Consider the following 18,107-nt stretch of genomic DNA (forward strand, 5'->3'; position numbering starts at 1 on the left):
TCCGGGTAATTAAAGTGCACTTATTATTGTTAGAGTTTTCAGTGTGAACACACTACTTACACTATTTATACTACAAAATGGCGTAGAATAGTGCATAAGTATGCAATTTGGGACGCAGCTTATATTTCTCGTCTGATTGCCGCAACATGTGTAGTTGATGCAGGACCAGCTGTGATCAATCATAAGCACGTGATCCTCTCGAAAATAGTTTATAATCAAACATCACTAAGGGTGCTTTCACACCTGTGAATGGATTCAGTTGTTCTGAAACAGAGATTACAATTGTTACATTGTTGCTCTTTGCTCTTGGAGCGGTTCGCTTTCACACTGCAAAGTTTCTAATCGGACCAAAAGAGCTAAAACAAGTCACGTGCGAGTAAACTCTCCTTACATTGGTCAGTGTCAGGGTTTATTTTGCAGAGTCCCGCTCAGCTGTCAGGAGAGGTGGTGGTTTGGTGGTGATTGACAGGGTGCGCGTGCGACGTGTCTGAGGAGAGATGCGGTGGGGAGGGGTGAGAAGGGTGCGTGACGATGCCTATTTGAGGACCGGGAGGGAGACGTAAGATTACCGGGAGATCATCACTTGTATGCGGGCATCTGGAGACTCGCGAAACTTCCCGCCATGCTCATAATTCTCTCTTCATATAGCCGTAAGCCTATTACATATCCATAAAACACTGTAATATAACCGCGCTCGGATCGCTTTCTCACTGCAATCGATCCGCTCCAGGGTTCGTTTCAATCGAGCCGAGACCACCTCATTCAAGCGATCTCGGAGTGATTACTTTGGTGCGGAACAGAGCGCGATTGCCCTGTTCACATATGCCAATCGAACCGCGCTAACTGGGCAAACGACACGTTCCGAAACAAAAGTGTATGTGTGAAAGCACCCTAAGACAACACATTCAAAAAATGCTGGGTTGTCATAACCCAATGTTGGGTCAAATATGGACCCAACGATGAATTGTTTTTTCATTTAAATTTACATGACACTTTTTAACCCAACAGTTGAATTTGTCCATATTTGACCCAACATTGGGTATTGACAACCCAGCATTTTTCAAGAGTGCAGATGTCAGAGAAACTGTCCATCCTTCGGTGTGTGTGTCTGAGTGTGAATGAGGTTTCCTCGCGCATCAGCGCTTGTGTGTGTCAGTCAGGACGACACCATAAAACATCTGCTGTGGGTGTTTGAGACAGCAGTTCAACAGCGCTCAGAAGATAAACAATAGACACACACACACACACACACACACACACACACACACACACACATTCAGTCATATTTTACTAATGCTGGCCATCCTGAGACTCAAGAAGACAAGAGAGAGACAGCAGAGAGATTCCTTTCCATGTTTCTAACAAAAGAGGCATTGTAGCCGCACATAAAGAGAGGAGGAATCTCTCATCAGTGTGTGTTTCTGTGTTTGTTTTTATTACATGGTGGGGACCTCAGCATGATAGCACACTCACAAAGTGGGGACCAAAAACATAGTGGGGACCGATCGCCCGGTCCCCACCATGTTTTGCCTTTAAAAGACTCAGGGGGCGTTGCTGATATGCCTAGTGCAGTTTTTTTCACTGATCCCCACCTTGACCATTTACCTGAATTGAGTGTGTAAGTGTGTGTCGGCGCACTGCTCTATAGCGGTCCTGTAGTCGGATGGCGGTACTGCACCCTGACACACACTTACACACTCTGGCTACTGCACATGCGCAGATCTCATAAATGAATCCGACTTTAATCAACTTAATTAAGATCTATCATCAAATTAATCGAATTTTCGGGTAAGTTATAATGTTTTTCACCATCATAATGTAATGAAATCGGTTTTATGACAAATACTTATGTTGCATATTTTGACAGTTATCAGGTATAGTTAATTAAATGTTTTAACGAATGTCCTGGGTGTTTTAATCGATGTTGTTTCAAATTACGTATTAATATAACACTGATAAGACACAAACTACAGTTCGGTATGTAATTTAACTTGTTTACACGAGTAAAAGTTACTCGCGCTAATGTGCTAACGTGCTAACTGCCCGGTGCTACGTGAGTCAGAGGCCGGGGTGGAGTGCATGAGCCGCGGTCAGACAGTCACCAATCACCGTGCGGCTAAATGGATCGACGGAGGATAAAACCATTAAAAGATGCGGAGAAACACATCACCAGCTCCACCGACAAGACCCATTCACTGGAAACCGAATATATAGAAGGTTACTAAGGTATGTTTTCATAGTTCTTGTATCATACTTTTTAAATGGTTAATTGCTTTAAACATGTAACGTTAATCCTGAAATAACACTATTATATACTATTTATACGTTAATGTAGTGATATAGAGGTTATAATTAAAATGTGGGGCCATCTGGTCCTAGAAATGTACTTAATTTATTGTTCTATGACGTGTAGAAACGTTTTATTTTAGATAAATAATTATAATAAACTCCAACTTAGTGTAAAACATATATAAAAGTACATACATGTTCACTGTGTGTGTTTTATTTATTTATTTGCTGTCAACTGGTAGCCTTTTACAATAAGGTTAAATTAGTTAATGATGGTTAATACATTTACTAACATGAACAATAAATAATACTTTATTACAGTATTTGTTCATGTTGTTTAACTTTAGTTAATGAAAATAAAGTTGTTCATTACTAGTTAAACACGCACAATGCATTAATTATTGCAATGCATTATTACTGGTACAAGCATGAATTTAGATTTGAATAATGCATTAGTAAATGTTAAACTATGTTTAATAAATGCTGTACATGCATTGTTCATTACTAGGTCATGTTAGTAAGTACATTAACTAATAAAACCTGATTGTAAAGTGTGACCTGTAAACAATTGAAGTTGAAAAAAGTTCTTTAAAACTGTCCTAAGAAAGAAGAACAGGTGTTCAATAGTATTAGAACAACATTGAGGAAAGGTTCTGATCCACTTCAAAAGGTTTACTGTATTTATAATTCACACACAGAGAGGATGCTAATGTGAGGTTTTTGTAGTTTTTGAACCCTACACGTTTCATTAAATCTTTTAGGTCAGAGTTTGCGTTGTCCACATTTATTAAAGGAAGTTTTGTGGTTGAGTACAAATGATAGAGCTTGTGGAAGCAAAGCATAGATGAGATATTAATAAAAATACTGTCTTTATGTTTGACTTTATATGGTAAAACAAGAACAGGTGGTTAAGTGTTTTCCCCATTCAAATGTACATGTATATATTATATTCATTGTGTTTGTATTCATGCCATAGTTAGCTTTTCATTGCTATGAGAGGGCATAATTAAAATGTTGCTTGCTCTTTTCTCTTAGTTTTGCAGCATTGATGCCGATCATGAGGACGATCTGCACCCTAACTGCACTGTCAATAAGATCGTTGTTCAGAGAAAACCTCATTTGTGCCTTTTTGCAATCAGGGATATTTTCTTTGGAGAGGAAATAACGTTTGACTATGGCGCATGTGATTGGCCTTGGAGAAAGGTTTGACATTTTGATCACTTAATACATTAATCCTTAATACATTCAGCAAAGCTAAGAGTTTTTTAATGTTAATATAGATTAAGGGTAAATCTGTTCAAAAATAAAGAGTTTGCATCATTCATAAGAGATAATGAAATCAATCTCTTAATATCTTCTTCTTGTCTTAATGGGTAAAAAAGTTACATTAATTGGGTAATGCTTTACTTTTAAGGGGGGTTCATAAGACTGTCATGAAAGCTTTATAGTCATGACATGACTCTTATAACAAAGCTGTTTTTAAATAGCTTTCATTGAAGGATGCCCATATGACTGCAGAAGAGAACTGCTTCGACAACTCTCTGATGAGGTGTGTTTATTAGTATTATTATTATTATTAGTAGTGAATGTTGTTGCTGTAGAAATGCATTTAATTGTAATTATTTAACTTAGTGTGTGTCCTAATTTATGAACATATGCAATAGTGTAACATTGTGGGGACCAGAGGCATGTTAGAGAAGCTGTGAAACACACTTAGTCCTCAATACACACACAGTACGGTCTGACATAGTGGGGACCGGGAGCCCTGAGTACTACTGTCTAATTATTATTTTTTGTTTTTTATATTCAGCTTTTATTGAAGTATGACCAAATGACGAGAAGAAGAGAACTGCTCTGCTCCAGTAGGAAACCCACAACCCTCTGATGAGGTGGGTTTAAATTTAATAATAATAATAATTATTATTATTAGTAGTAGTAGTAGTAGTAGTTGTTGTTGTAGTAGTGGTGCATTTAATTGTAATTATTTAACTTAATCAAAATCTAGAAATGAAACAGAGTGTGTGTCCTAATTGGTGAACCCATGCACTAGTGTAACATTGTGGGGACCAGAGGCATGTTAGAGAAGCTGGGAAACACACTTAGTCCTGAATACACACACAGTACGGTCTGACATAGTGGGGACCGGAACCCTTGAGTACTGCTGTCTAACTAATATAAATTTTTTTATATTCAGCTTTTATTGAAGGATGACCTTATGACAGAGGAAGAGAACTGCTCTGCTCCAGTACAAGACTCACAACTCTGATGAGGTGTGTTTAATGTTGTTGTTGTTGTTATTATTATTAGTAATAGTAGTAGTAGTAGTAGTAGTAGTAGTAGTAGCAGTAGTTGTTGTTGTAGTAGTGGTGCATTTAATTGTAATTATTTAACTTAATCAAAATATAGAAATGAAACAGAGTGTGTGTCCTAATGTATGAACATATGCACTAGTGTAACATTGTGGGGACCAGAGGCATGTTAGAGAAGCTGTGAAACACACTTAGTCCTAAATACACACACAGTAAGGTCTGACATAGTGGGGACCGGAACCCTTGAGTACTGCTGTCTAACTAATATATATATTTTTTATATTCAGGTTTGCTGAAGGATGACCATATGACAGAAGGAGAGAACAGCTCTGCTCCAGTACGAGACCCACAACTCTCTTATGAGGTGTGTTTATTAATATTGTTGTTGTTGTTGTTGTTGTTATTATTATTACTAGTTGTTGTAGTAGTTGTAGTTGTTGTTGTTGTAGTAGTGGTGCATTTAATTGTAATTATTTAACTTAATCAAAATATAGAAATGAAACAGAGTGTGTGTCCTAATTTTTGAACGTATGCACTAGTGTAACATTGTGGGGACCAGAGGCATGTTAGAGAAGCTGTAAAACACACTTAGTCCTGAATACACACACAGTAAGGTCTGACATAGTGGGGTCCGGAACCCTTGAGTACTGCTGTCTAACTAATATATATTTTTTATTTTTTTTATTCAGCTTTTATTGAAGGATGACCATATGACAGAGGAAGAGAACTGCTCTGCTCCAGTACGTGACCCACAACTCTGATGAGGTGTGTTTATTATTGTTGTTGTTATTATTATTAGTAGTAGTAGTTGTTGTTGTAGTAGTAGTGCATTTAATTGTAATTATTTAACTTAATCAAAATATAGAAATGAAACAGAGTGTGTGTCCTAATTTATGAACGTATGCACTAGTGTAACATTGTGGGGACCAGAGGCATGTTAGAGAAGCTGTAAAACACACTTAGTCCTGAATACACACACAGTACGGTCTGACATAGTGGGGACCGGAACCCTTGAGTACTGCTGTCTAACTAATATAAATTTTTTTATATTCAGCTTATATTGAAGGATGACCTTATGACAGAGGAAGAGAACTGCTCTGCTCCAGTACGTGACCCACAACTCTCTGATGAGGTGTGTTTAATGTTGTTGTTATTATTTTTATTAGTAGTAGTAGTAGTAGTTGTTGTTGTAGTAGTAGTAGTGCATTTAATTGTAATTTTTTAACTTAATCAAAATATAGAAATGAAACAGAGTGTGTGTCCTAATTTATGAACGTATGCACTAGTGTAACATTGTGGGGACCAGAGGCATGTTAGAGAAGCTGTGAAACACACTTAGTCCTGAATACACACAGTAAGGTCTGACGTAGTGGGGACCGGGACCCTTGAGTACTACTGTCTAACTAATATATATATATATATATATATATATATATATATATATATATATATATATATATATATATATATATATATATATATATATATATATTTATATATACATTTTATTTTTTTCAGCTTTTATTGAAGGATGACCATATGACAGAGGAAGAGAACTGCTCTGCTCCAGTTGGAGACCCACAACTCTGATGAGGTGTGTTTATAATAATAATAATAATAACAATTATTATTATTATTATTAGTATTATTAGTTGTAGTAGTAATAGTAGTTGTTGTTGTAGTAGTGGTGTATTTAATTGTAATTATTTAACTTAATCAAAATATAGAAATGAAACAGAGTGTGTGTCCTAATTGGTGAACATATGCACTGACATTTTGGGGACCAGAGGCATGTTAGAGAAGCTGTTAAACACACTTAGTCCTCAATACACACACAGTAAGGCCTGACATAGTGGAGACTGCGAACCTTGAGTACTGCTGTCTATGTCTGATAATATTTTTTTCTTCTGGAGAAAGTCTTATTTGTTTTATTTTGACTAGAATAAAAACAGTTTAAATTTTTTTAAACACCATTTAAGGGACAAAATTATTAGCCTCTTTACGCTATATTTTTTTCTCGATAATCTACAGAACAAACCATCATTATACAATAACTTGACTAATTACCCTAACCTGCCTAGTTAACCTAATTACCCTAGTTAAGCCTTTAAATTTAACTTTAAGCTGTATAGAAGTGTCTTAAAGAATATCTAGTCTAATATTATTTACTGTCGTCATGGCAAAGATTAAATAAGTCCATTATTAGAAATGATTATTAGAAATAGTTATTAAAACTATTATGTTTAGAAATGTGTTGAAAAAAATCTTCTCTCCGTTAAACAGAAATTGGGAAAATAATAAACAAGCTGTCTAATAATTCAGGGGGGCTAATAATTCTGACTTCAACTGTATATGAAGAGTTTCATTGCAGAACGAGATATATCCATTTAAAAAAATGTTGGTTATTTTGACATTATTTTTCATGACATTAACAGTCAAGTTCATTCACAATTTTTGTACATTAAACTATAACTTGAGCTCAGTGAAGGCCAGGAACACAATATTTTCAAATCCAGGATATTTTTTATTTAATTTTATGTCTATAATTAAGTAAAAAAAACATGCCAAAATGCTACATATTAATCCAACCCACATTGTCAAACATCTTAAATTGGTAAAAAAAAACTATACACCATAAATATATGGAATAATATATGCAAAGATTGATTAATAATAATAAGATTCTAAGTTAGATTTGGCCAGAATGTACACAACATAACATAACATAACTTTATTTATTTTTTTTTTTTGCAAAACGCTACATCCACCTTAGGCTATATTATACTACATTAATACCATAACCAAAAGCTAGTGAATCAATGTTTTGTTTGATAAGTAAGATTAAGTTAGTTAGATAAATGACCTTTAGCTTGGTACAGAAAGAGTGGAGGGCGGCTCCTTCCACACCGCTGCAGAAAACCAAACCTGTATGATTAGAGCGGGCGGAGCTGAGTCCGTGACACAAACTTGCCTCGCTATGTCATATTTAATGAATTATTTCACTGTAATAATAATAATAATAGCTTATTTATTTGGTTGTGAAAAAGAAGTATCTTATTCTGGTCCACTTTTGTGGCCTTTTTATAAATTTTTGTGAAGTTGAAGACTTCATCTTCTATCGCTAAATCAATGAGCAAACTCTGAGCACTTCACCGGCGATGACTCTCTTCCCAGGGGATGCTAAGCTCGCGCCGCATCCTGAACGTTCTCTAACTGTTATATCGCACTTTGTAAAGTAACTGGTCTGACGGAAATTGCGTTTTGTGAAAAAAAAATACGTTTTGTACTTGGCCTAAAATGTGCATTCTTAAATGTTATTAATGGCAGCAATTCACACATAGATTAAGGTACATTAGTTACCATTAGTTAGTCATATTGTACTAATTTTGAGCGTAACCTAACAGTCTGCTGTACTATTTACTGAGACCAATGAGAGTTGGTTTTATTGAGGTAACCTTAACTGTCAGCTAATACTCTACACTCTAAAATTAATAAAAATAAGTAATAATAATTAAATTAGCAGTTTTTCATAATTTGTGATTCATGTTTTTATGAAATCTGTTTGTTTCTGCTTTTGAATTGCATTATGGGATCTTGATCTTTCTTCCAACAACGTTTAATCTTAAAAAGTAAAAAAAAGTGACTTTTTGTTTGGTTTGTTGTTGTATATTATGCTACAGAAACCTTGTAATAAACTGCCGGTACATTTTCTGTTATTCTAAAGACTTATTTATCTCTATATATTATTTCTTATACATTATATTATTTCAAACTACTAAAATGTCAGCAAAAGTCACTTTGTTAAACTGTAGAGTTGAATTTTCAACATCAAAAGTGCACAGAGCAGAGATCAACATCCCATAATGCAATTCACCACCACAAAAAAAAAAAAAAAAACACTTGTAAATCACAAAATACAGGAACTGGTAATTAACAGATATGTGTTACAGTGTAGTGTTTTGAGCTAAACTTGAGCTAACAGTCTGCTAATACTCTACTGCAGTGGTTCTCAAACTTTTTTCATCAAGTACCACCTCAGAAAAAAATTGTCTCTCCAAGTACCACCAAAAATGAGCAGTATTGAAATACAGTAGCGTAGTAGGCTCAGTAAAGCGGCTACAACTCTGCTCAGATAAAAAAAACGTGGCAGATTACCTCAGAAATATAGGCTATATGTCATATATGGCATATTATATACATCATTTTTGATAAATTTTAAAATATATGTAGCATGTACATGACATATTTCATTCCTCCGCGTACCACTAGAAGGAAGCCCGCGTACCACTAGTGGTACACGTACCACAGTTTGAGAACCACTGCTCTACTGATAATCAGATGAGCGTTAGTCTTATTGAACATTCTAACAGTATGCAAATACTCTAATACATAATACTTTACGGTGAGATAATTAACGTAGTTGCAGAGTTACGCATAGTTAGAAGAATGTCTAAACTGGACTATGGAATAAAGTGTAACCACATTAACCAGTTTTGAATTTAAAAGTAAGTATTTTTTAATCCATCTCCATCTTAAGTATTTTTAATAATAGGCAAGACATATTTTTCTAGCATTTTCTATAACAATATTAAACTAACATAACAGCACATGTTGTAAAAATGACTGAACATTTATGCAACTAAAACCACTTTTTTATATTTTAACCACCCATAGGTCCCATAAAGAGAAGATCCTGGAGCAAACAGGAAGTACATGCTGTGGTGAAAGCTGAACCATTGGCTCTAAAAACCAGAGATTGGTCAGCTTTGGATTTTTATATTAAAAACTGAATCTCGACTCTGAATAACACTTTCATAGTAACTGCACACTATACATCATTAGTTTAGCACTAACTCTACATTAATAGACTTTAGGAAGCAGTTTATAAATACAGCTTCAAACGCTGTATTCTTGACTTGACTTAATTGTATTTTCATGCTTTGTTACTCATTCATTTTTCATTACTATATTATATATTGCATTATTTACAAACTATTTGTATATAAGAGTAGTTGGTGGTTTTTAAGATAATTCAGAATGAGTTAATAAATGATTAATAAACTATTCAAATGAACATTTATACATGTTATATTCAGGCAGTAATTGTAACCATGTGTGTTAGTAAATGCTATAATAACACAACTTCATGCAGTTTTGTGACCTAAGGACTGTTTATAGTTGATAAATACCTTATAAATGACAATTTAGGGCTCAGTATCTAATGAACAATAAATCTTTGCAATCTTATTAAAAAAATTCTGTAAAGTTTAAACATTGCAAAATAAAAATACAACATCATTTCAAAACAACATAATTAACAACATGACAATATTCATTTCAGTGTTTCTGTGATGTTTGCACTGTACAGTAATTTTATATTTTGATAAGATTGCAAAGATTTATTTTTCATTAGATAGTTTCATTTGTGTATCTTGAAATTAATGAAAAAAAAAAAAAATATATATATATATCTTCTTTGGCCTTAGTCCCGTATGATTGCGGGGTCGGCTCTTTTTGGAACAAGTCCTTCAGTTTTAGACTTGTCCATATGATAACGACTTTTTTACACCTTCCGGCCAGCCTGTCATATGGGCCTGTCACACTCATACACTACGGACAATTTAGCCTTCCCAATTCACCTGTAACATGTCTTTGGACTGTGCCTTTGCACCCGGAGGAAACCCACACGAATGCAGGGAGAACATGCAAACTTCTCACAGAAATGCCAACTGAGCCGAGGTTCAGACCAGTGACCCAGCGACCTTCTTGCTGTGAGGCGACAGCACTACCTACTGCGCCAATCACTCCCCCTTTTAATTTATTTCTTTTTTCTGTTTAGAATATAGCTGAGATTTTAATTGTCATTTATAAGGGATTTATAAAGCATCAATAGTCCTCACTTTACATTAGCTCACAAAACTGCATGAAGTTGAGTTCATAAAGCATTTATTATCAGACAGAGTAACCATTACTATATGCCTGATTAATAAAGATATATAAATGTTGGGTAACACTATAATAACTGCACACAATGAATTATTTATGAAACATTAGCAAATAGTTAGTTGAACGTTTGTTAAGCATTAACGCTACATTAATAGACATTAGTAAGCAGTTTATAAATTATATTTATAAATATAAATTACAAATATTATTGACTTATAAGCACAATTATAATGTACTTAATGATTGTTTTCATACTTGGTAAATAATGCAATACTTAATTTAGTAATGAAAAATACATCATTAACAAACCAGATATTTAAAAGTAGTTGGTGTCTTTTTTTTAGATAATTCAGAATGTGCAAGTAAATGATTAATAAACTATTCAAAATAACATTGATAATTCTTATTATTCAGGCATATAATTAGTTGTTTAGTATGTTAATAAATGCTTTATGAACTCAACTTCATTTTGTGATCTAATCTAAAGCGAGGGCTATTCATGCTTTATAAATCCATTATAAATGACAATATAAGGCTCAGTTACATTATATACAGGAAAAAAATGACTATTAATTTCTACTTATTACAAGATGCTCAAATGAAACTTTATCAAATGAAAAGTAAATCATTGCAATCTTGTCTAAATATAAAATTGCTTTACACGTAATGTATTGTTAAATTATTATATTGTTAATGATGTTGTCAAATGATGTTGTATTTCGACACTCCTGTTATTCAGCAATGTTAAAAATTTACAGTAATTGTATTTGTTTAGGTACGATTGCAAATACTTATTGTTTATTTGATACTGAGCCTGGCAACGCAGTGGCACAGTAGGTAGTGCTGTCACCTCACAGCAAGAAGGTCGCTGGTTCGAGCCCTGGCTGGGTCAGTTGGCATTTCTGTGTAAAGTTTGCATGTTCTCCCTGTGTTAGTGTGGGTTTCCTCCAGGTGCTCCTACATGCGGTACAGGTGAATTGGGTAGCCTAAAATGGTCCGTAGTAAATGAGCGTGAATGAGTGTGTATGTGTAAGGATGTGTCCCAGGGATGGGTTTCAGCTGGAGGGGCATCTGCTGCATAAAAACGTGCTGGATAAGTTGGTGGTTCAATCCGCTGTTGCGACCCCGGATTAATAAAGAGAGAAAACCAAAATGAAAATAAATGAATAAATGAATGATTCTGAGCCTTTAATTGTCATTTATAAGGGATTTATAAAGCATCAATATTCCTTACTTTAGATTAGATCACAAAACTGCATGAAGTTGAGTTAATAAAGCATTATTTAACATGCAGAAAAACGTATTATATGCAGGGCTCCAAACCGGTTCATGGAACGGAAACGAAAAACAGAATCAAATGACATTTTTCAGGAACAGAAACGAAAACCGAAAAAAAAGATCAACTTTAATCGTTCTGAACAGAAACGTTTACAGTTAAACGGTTAATAATGTTATTTTATCATTCTCTTTATTATATGAATTTGGGAGACAAAAAGCATTAATTTAAAGCATGTGAACAAATGCGACGGTGACGCTCGTTTTTATATAAACTATAAATGTCTGGCCGTGATGCGTATTTAGGCCTATGCCAGTCTATAAAAAGATAATGTAGCTTAAAACACTTTAAAATTTTAGAGAACGTAATAAAGTTTGCACAACCAATGTTTGGTCTTAATAACCTGCCCATAATTAAACGTCATGTAGCCTACTTTTTGATTACTTGACCAGCGGATTAATGGCAGCACCAGCGGATAAACGAGATCTGAGCATAATAGGTATGACCAATATGTGCATAACCAATATGCAAAGTCAAGAGAGTGCACGACTGTCTAAAAAAGGGTAACGTAGCCTAAACTGCGCACACTTGATTATGTAATGTGTGAAATCATGGACGCATCTCAAAGAGCAAAGCATAACTTATTAAATGCCCATGCTTAATCGGTCATCGATAAGGTCTATCGGTTTTAAAGGGTTACCGACAATAAATCAATCGAGTGATCGTTAGCATCCCTAGTTTAATCAATGAATGTGTTAAATTTAATATTTATATTAAAGATGAATAAGGCAAGAATATGATAATGATACTTTTTAGATTTTTACACCTACAAAAATATCTTGTGGTAGTGCATTTGTTTAATAAAAATCTTTGTATATAGGTTATCTGTAAAAAACGCAATCAGAGCCAATGACATGTAGAAGTAGTGTTGCCTAAACGGCTATTAAATTTCTAATAAAATTAAAACCAAAGTATAACTCATTGCATTTTTCGTTTGATAAAAATATACAGAAACGAAATAAAATCATAAGGATGCTAGTTTGTAATTAATGTTAATAATAATAAAATGACATGCTTAGACTATAAGCTTAACGGCTATACGCTGCCAATAGGCCATTAATAAATATTATTTTACTTTGTACTGGATTATAATGTATATTTTACAATAAAAACTAAATATAGCATGTCTTACTGTCATTTAAAACAAGTAATTCAAAATACACATCAGAACTGTAGACCTGCAGTGGGTAAACTGTATACAGGGGTGTTGGTCAATCAATAGCCTACAGCACATAATTGAACTAATTATGATGCTAACTGTATTTTAGCTCTTAATATAGGCCTACGATATATTTTCTGGTGTTTAATTTTGCATGAGCAAATAGCAGTATAGCCTAAAGTAAATTTTTTTTAAAAATTATCATTTACCCTACCTGCAGCACATGTGAGAGGTGGATCTGCAGCAAATTCACTTACACACTAAGCTATATCTATTTAATTTATAACAATGTAAACTTGACGTCACAGGCCGTTCATCTTTGAACGCAAAAGGCATTTTTAAGTGTCCTAACTTGTCTGCTGCTGCATAATGGGATGTTTCTTTACAAAACTGTAAAAGTGCGCTTTAGCAGGTCAAAATGAAAGCAAACGTTCAAAAGAGTTCTGTGTTTTGTCAATTTTACTAATATTAATAATAATGGATATAATAAATTTAAATAATAATTGCACTGTGCAGTGTACTAAATATTTTTATTAGGCTACATAACTGAAAAACTATTTCATAACAATTTTTATAATTTTTATTGCTATTTCATATTATACAACATCTAAATGTAGCGCCGGGCCTGCGCTCGATACCAAGGAGTGGGGCTGTGTGTAGCACCTTTAAACAGCGTGTCAATCAATAACCAACAGCAAGTTCATATTATAAATATATCTTTAATGATACTTATTGAAAATTCATTTAATCTTACCCCTCGTATAGATTTTTTAGTTGCACCATTAAAAAAACAGAGCACTCTAGAGCCCTGCAATACTTTGTAATTAAATAAAGTTGTTGTTTTTTTTTTTTTCTAGAAATCTGTTTTCGGAATATTTTGTCTATTAAGGAACGCAAGAACAGAACCGAAAAAATATAAATTCTGCTTAGAGTGAACCGATTGGATTTTCTTTTCTTTTTTTTTTAGCCCTCATTATATGCCTGAATAGTAAATGTATAAATGTTCATTTATATAGTTTTTTAATCATTTATTTACTCATTCTTAATGATCTTAAAAAACACCAATTATTCTTAGACAGTTTGTAAATAATGCAATACTTCATTTAGTTATGAAAAATGAATTATAAACAAAGTATGAAAACACAAAAATTGAGCACATTACACATGCTTATAAGTCAACAATAGAGCATCTAGCTGTGTTTATAAACTGCTTACTATTAATGTAGAGTTAATGCTTAACAAATGATGTCTATTTGGAGTTTTGGTGGCTTGGTTATATGATGAAGGTCTCTGTGCATTTGTGGGGTTCAGTTCTTTATAAATATATTTTTAATGTTTTTTTTTTTTCAAATAGTTACAATACGACAGAAACAGAAATAGAAAATACTGGTGGGTTTTAAGAGTTTACCCAAAAATGTACATTATATTATTAATTACCCTCATCTCACTCTAACCCCCTGAGACCTTCATTCATCTTCAGACTCAAAGGAAGATAACTTGAAGTGCAAGAACTCCTCATCCTCCATAGACAGCAAGGGATTGAAACAATATGAAGGAGAGGAATTAATAACAGAATCTTCATTTTGGGGTGAACTAACCGTTTAATATTGTTTGCTATTGCACTTAACTAAATGTGTATACAGACATGGAAGAGTTCTGTGGAAGCTTGTTATACCCAATGAGAACTGCTTTTAGACATACAAGAGAGTTTCATGGATTTTGTGTTTACTGTTTTTTTGTGTTTAAAGGTTTTGTGGAAATTATTTATAATAAATATAACATTTATTAAATCTATTCTGGACCATTTCCTGATTGGATCTTGAGGTTCCTTCTGTATTCAAATTACATTTTTTATAAACTGACCTGCTCTTCAAATGAAAATTCTAAAGCAGTTTACTGTCAAATTACTTGATTGAGGTTTAAAATTTAATATTAGTAAGGGTGCTGATCTGATCCCCACGTTGCCTAAAAACCGGTAATGTGTGTGTAGACCTGGTCCTTACTTTGACTAAAAAACAGTAATGTGTGTGTAGACCTGGTCCTTACTTTGACTCAATACCGGTAATGTGTGTGTAGACCTGGTCCTTACTTTGACTCAATACCAGTAATATGTGTGTAGATCTGGTCCTTACTTTGACTCAATACCGGTTATGTGTGTGTAGATCTGGTCCTTACTTTGACTCAATACCAGTAATGTGTGTGTAGATCTGGTCCTTACTTTGACTCAATACCAGTAATGTGTGTGTAGATCTGGTCCTTACTTTGACTCAATATCGGTAATGTGTGTGTAGACCTGGTCCTTACTTTGACTCAATAACAGTAATATGTGTGTAGATCTGGTCCTTACTTTGACTCAATACCAGTAATGTGTGTGTAGACCTGGTCCTTACTTTGACTCAATACCAGTAATGTGTGTGTAGATCTGGTCCTTACTTTGACTCAATACCAGTAATGTGTGTGTAGATCTGGTCCTTACTTTGACTCAATACCGATAATGTGTGTGTAGATCTGGTCCTTACTTTGACTCAATACCAGTAATGTGTGTGTAGATCTGGTCCTTACTTTGACTCAATACCGATAATGTGTGTGTAGACCTGGTCCTTACTTTGACTCAATACCAGTAATGTGTGTGTAGATCTGGTCCTTACTTTGACTCAATACCAGTAATGTGTGTGTAGATCTGGTCCTTACTTTGACTCAATACCAGTAATGTGTGTGTAGATCTGGTCCTTACTTTGACTCAATACCGGTAATGTGTGTGTAGACCTGGTCCTTACTTTGACTCAATACCAGTAATGTGTGTGTAGATCTGGTCCTTACTTTGACTCAATACCAGTAATGTGTGTGTAGACCTGGTCCTTACTTTGACTCAATACCGGTAATGTGTGTGTAGATCTGGTCCTTACTTTGACTCAATACCAGTAATGTGTGTGTAGATCTGGTCCTTACTTTGACTCAATACCAGTAATGTGTGTGTAGATCTGGTCCTTACTTTGACTCAATACCGGTAATGTGTGTGTAGACCTGGTCCCTACTTTGACTCAATACTGGTAATGTGTATCTGGAACTGGTCCTTACTTTGTCTCAAAACCAGTAAAGTGTGTGTAGAATTGGTCCCCACTTTGTCTAAAAATCGGTTGTGTATGTGGCGGACCCCACTTCTACACAAAACCTGAAATGTCCCCACAAGTGACCACTGTGTCAGGTCTAAAAAAGAATTTGCGGAATATCCAAAATCTAAAGTGATTTTATGAAATAGTTTGTGTTTTTGTGTGGCAAACTATTTTTTTTATGTCTCTAACATCATTTGAAAGGGCGGTCCCCATTACGTAACCACCGTGACAGGTGACCCCCACAATGCACAAAAACAAGTATGTGTGTGTGTGTGTGTGTCAGACAGACAGACAGACAGACAGGAGATGAGACGCAGCATCTTTCATCCAGAAGAAAAGACAGAAGTCCAGCAATCCTTCATTCTGACAGTGAGAATCTGAGCAGTGCTGCACTGTATTGTTCCTGCTGAGCAGAGATGAGGGTCACCGGAAGAGCACAGGCCACAGCAACACCCTAACAACCATACAAACACACATTCACAAGAACATTTCAAATATAGCTGTAAAGCTGCGGTGTGTTTGACTCTTTTAACTCATAAAATACCATAATATGATGGCAGATATTTCAGAAACATGTCAAATGCACATACCTGTGCTGGGTTATCTGGAAATGTTCTGCTTTGAGAACCTGTGCTTCATGTCAGAATGTCTGTCTTTGTTTTGATCTCAGTAACTCCGCCCACTGCCACTTCAACCAGTTATATTTGAGTACTCTGGGTTGCCTTGGTGTAAAACACAGCAGATTTCATTTTAGTCTTGCAGTTTCTTGAGGGACAGAAACTGACCCTGAAAAAAAAACATCCAATATTTTGAATTTGGACTGGAATACCCAGTCTAAAATGAGGGAAAAAATGTAGCGCGGTGCATGATTTTCTCCTTCAGAAACTAGTGAATTGTTGGAAGAGGTGCGGTGCTAGCCCCGCCCTAATGAACAGATAGTCTCACCCTAAAGGACTGCTAATCCGGCTCTAAAACATAGCCCTGCTCTAAAGGACTGTTAGTCTTGCTCTAAATGAAAGACCAATAGCCCCGCCCTAATTGGACAGATACTCCCACTCTAAAAAACTGTTAGTGCCAATTGTTGGAAGAGGAGCAGTGCTAACACTATAAAGGAAGATTTGAATGTCAGATTGTACAGTTGTGGAGAATTAATGTCCACTGGAATCACCGTCGGCGCCCTCTGGTGCAGAATATTTCAGATGATGAGAGTGAGAAACACTAAAGTATAGTTAGTCCCGCCCTAAAAGAAAGACCAATAGCCCCACCCTAATGGACTGACACCCTGAAAGAAAGACCCAATGGACAGATAGTCCCACCCCAAAAAAAAGACCAATAGCCCCGGCCTAATGAACAGATAGTCTCACCCTAAAGGACTGCTAATCCGGCTCTAAAAGATAGCCCTGCCCTAAAGGACTGTTAGTCTCGCTCTAAATGAAAGACCAATAGCCCCGCCCTAATTGGACAGATACTCCCACTCTAAAAAACTGTCAGTGCCACACTAAATGAAAGACCTATAGCCCCGCCCTTATGGACAGATAGCCCCACCCTAAAAGACTGGTAGTCCCGCCCTAAAAGACCAATAGCCCGGCCTAATGGACAGATAGCCCCGCCCTAAACGACTGTTAGTCCCGCTCTAAATTAAAGACCATTAGTCCTGCATTAATGGACAGATAGTCCCACTCTTAAGGACTGTTTATCTCGCTCCAAAAGAAAGACCCATAGCCCCGCCCTAATGAACAGATAGCCCTGCCCTAAAAGACTGGTAGTCCCGCTCTAAAAGACCAATAGCCCCGCCCTAATGGACATAGTCCCGCCCTAAAGGACAGTTAGTCCCGCTCTAAATTAAAGAAAACAGCCCCGCCCTATTGGAAAGATATTCCCGCCCTAAACGACTGTTAGTCCCACTCTAAAAGACCAATTGCCCCGCCCTAATGGACAGATAGCCCTGCCCTAAA

At 35.3% G+C, this 18,107-nt stretch overlaps 1 protein-coding gene and 1 long non-coding RNA gene across 3 annotated transcripts in view; one reads left to right on the plus strand and one right to left on the minus strand.

The window, feature by feature from the left end:
* The first annotated feature begins 1,674 nt into the window (after positions 1-1,674).
* Positions 1,675-10,422, plus strand: LOC147842501 (uncharacterized). 2 transcript variants are annotated; one of them, XR_015497441.1, is made up of 11 exons: positions 1,675-1,788; positions 2,059-2,226; positions 3,325-3,492; positions 3,777-3,838; positions 4,100-4,178; positions 4,484-4,559; positions 4,886-4,962; positions 5,288-5,363; positions 5,653-5,730; positions 6,117-6,192; positions 9,273-10,422. It is a non-coding gene; the product is annotated as an uncharacterized LOC147842501 (long non-coding RNA). The 2 variants fall into 2 exon arrangements; XR_015497440.1 differs by having other exon boundaries at positions 2,063-2,226.
* Positions 10,423-14,620: 4,198 nt separating this feature from the next.
* The window catches only part of si:dkey-178e17.1, a 69,246-nt gene continuing 65,759 nt past the window's right edge, over positions 14,621-18,107 (minus strand). The window contains exons 10-11 of the transcript XR_015497425.1: positions 16,743-16,874; positions 14,621-16,606 (exon numbers count right to left, since the gene is read on the minus strand). The gene's annotated coding sequence lies outside the window, so the exon portion shown is untranslated. The remainder of the gene's footprint in view (positions 16,607-16,742; positions 16,875-18,107) is intronic.

The sequence above is a fragment of the Danio rerio genome, chromosome 8 (assembly GCF_052040795.2).
Source record: "Danio rerio strain M-AB ecotype USA chromosome 8, GRCz13ab, whole genome shotgun sequence".
NCBI lineage: Eukaryota > Metazoa > Chordata > Actinopteri > Cypriniformes > Danionidae > Danio > Danio rerio.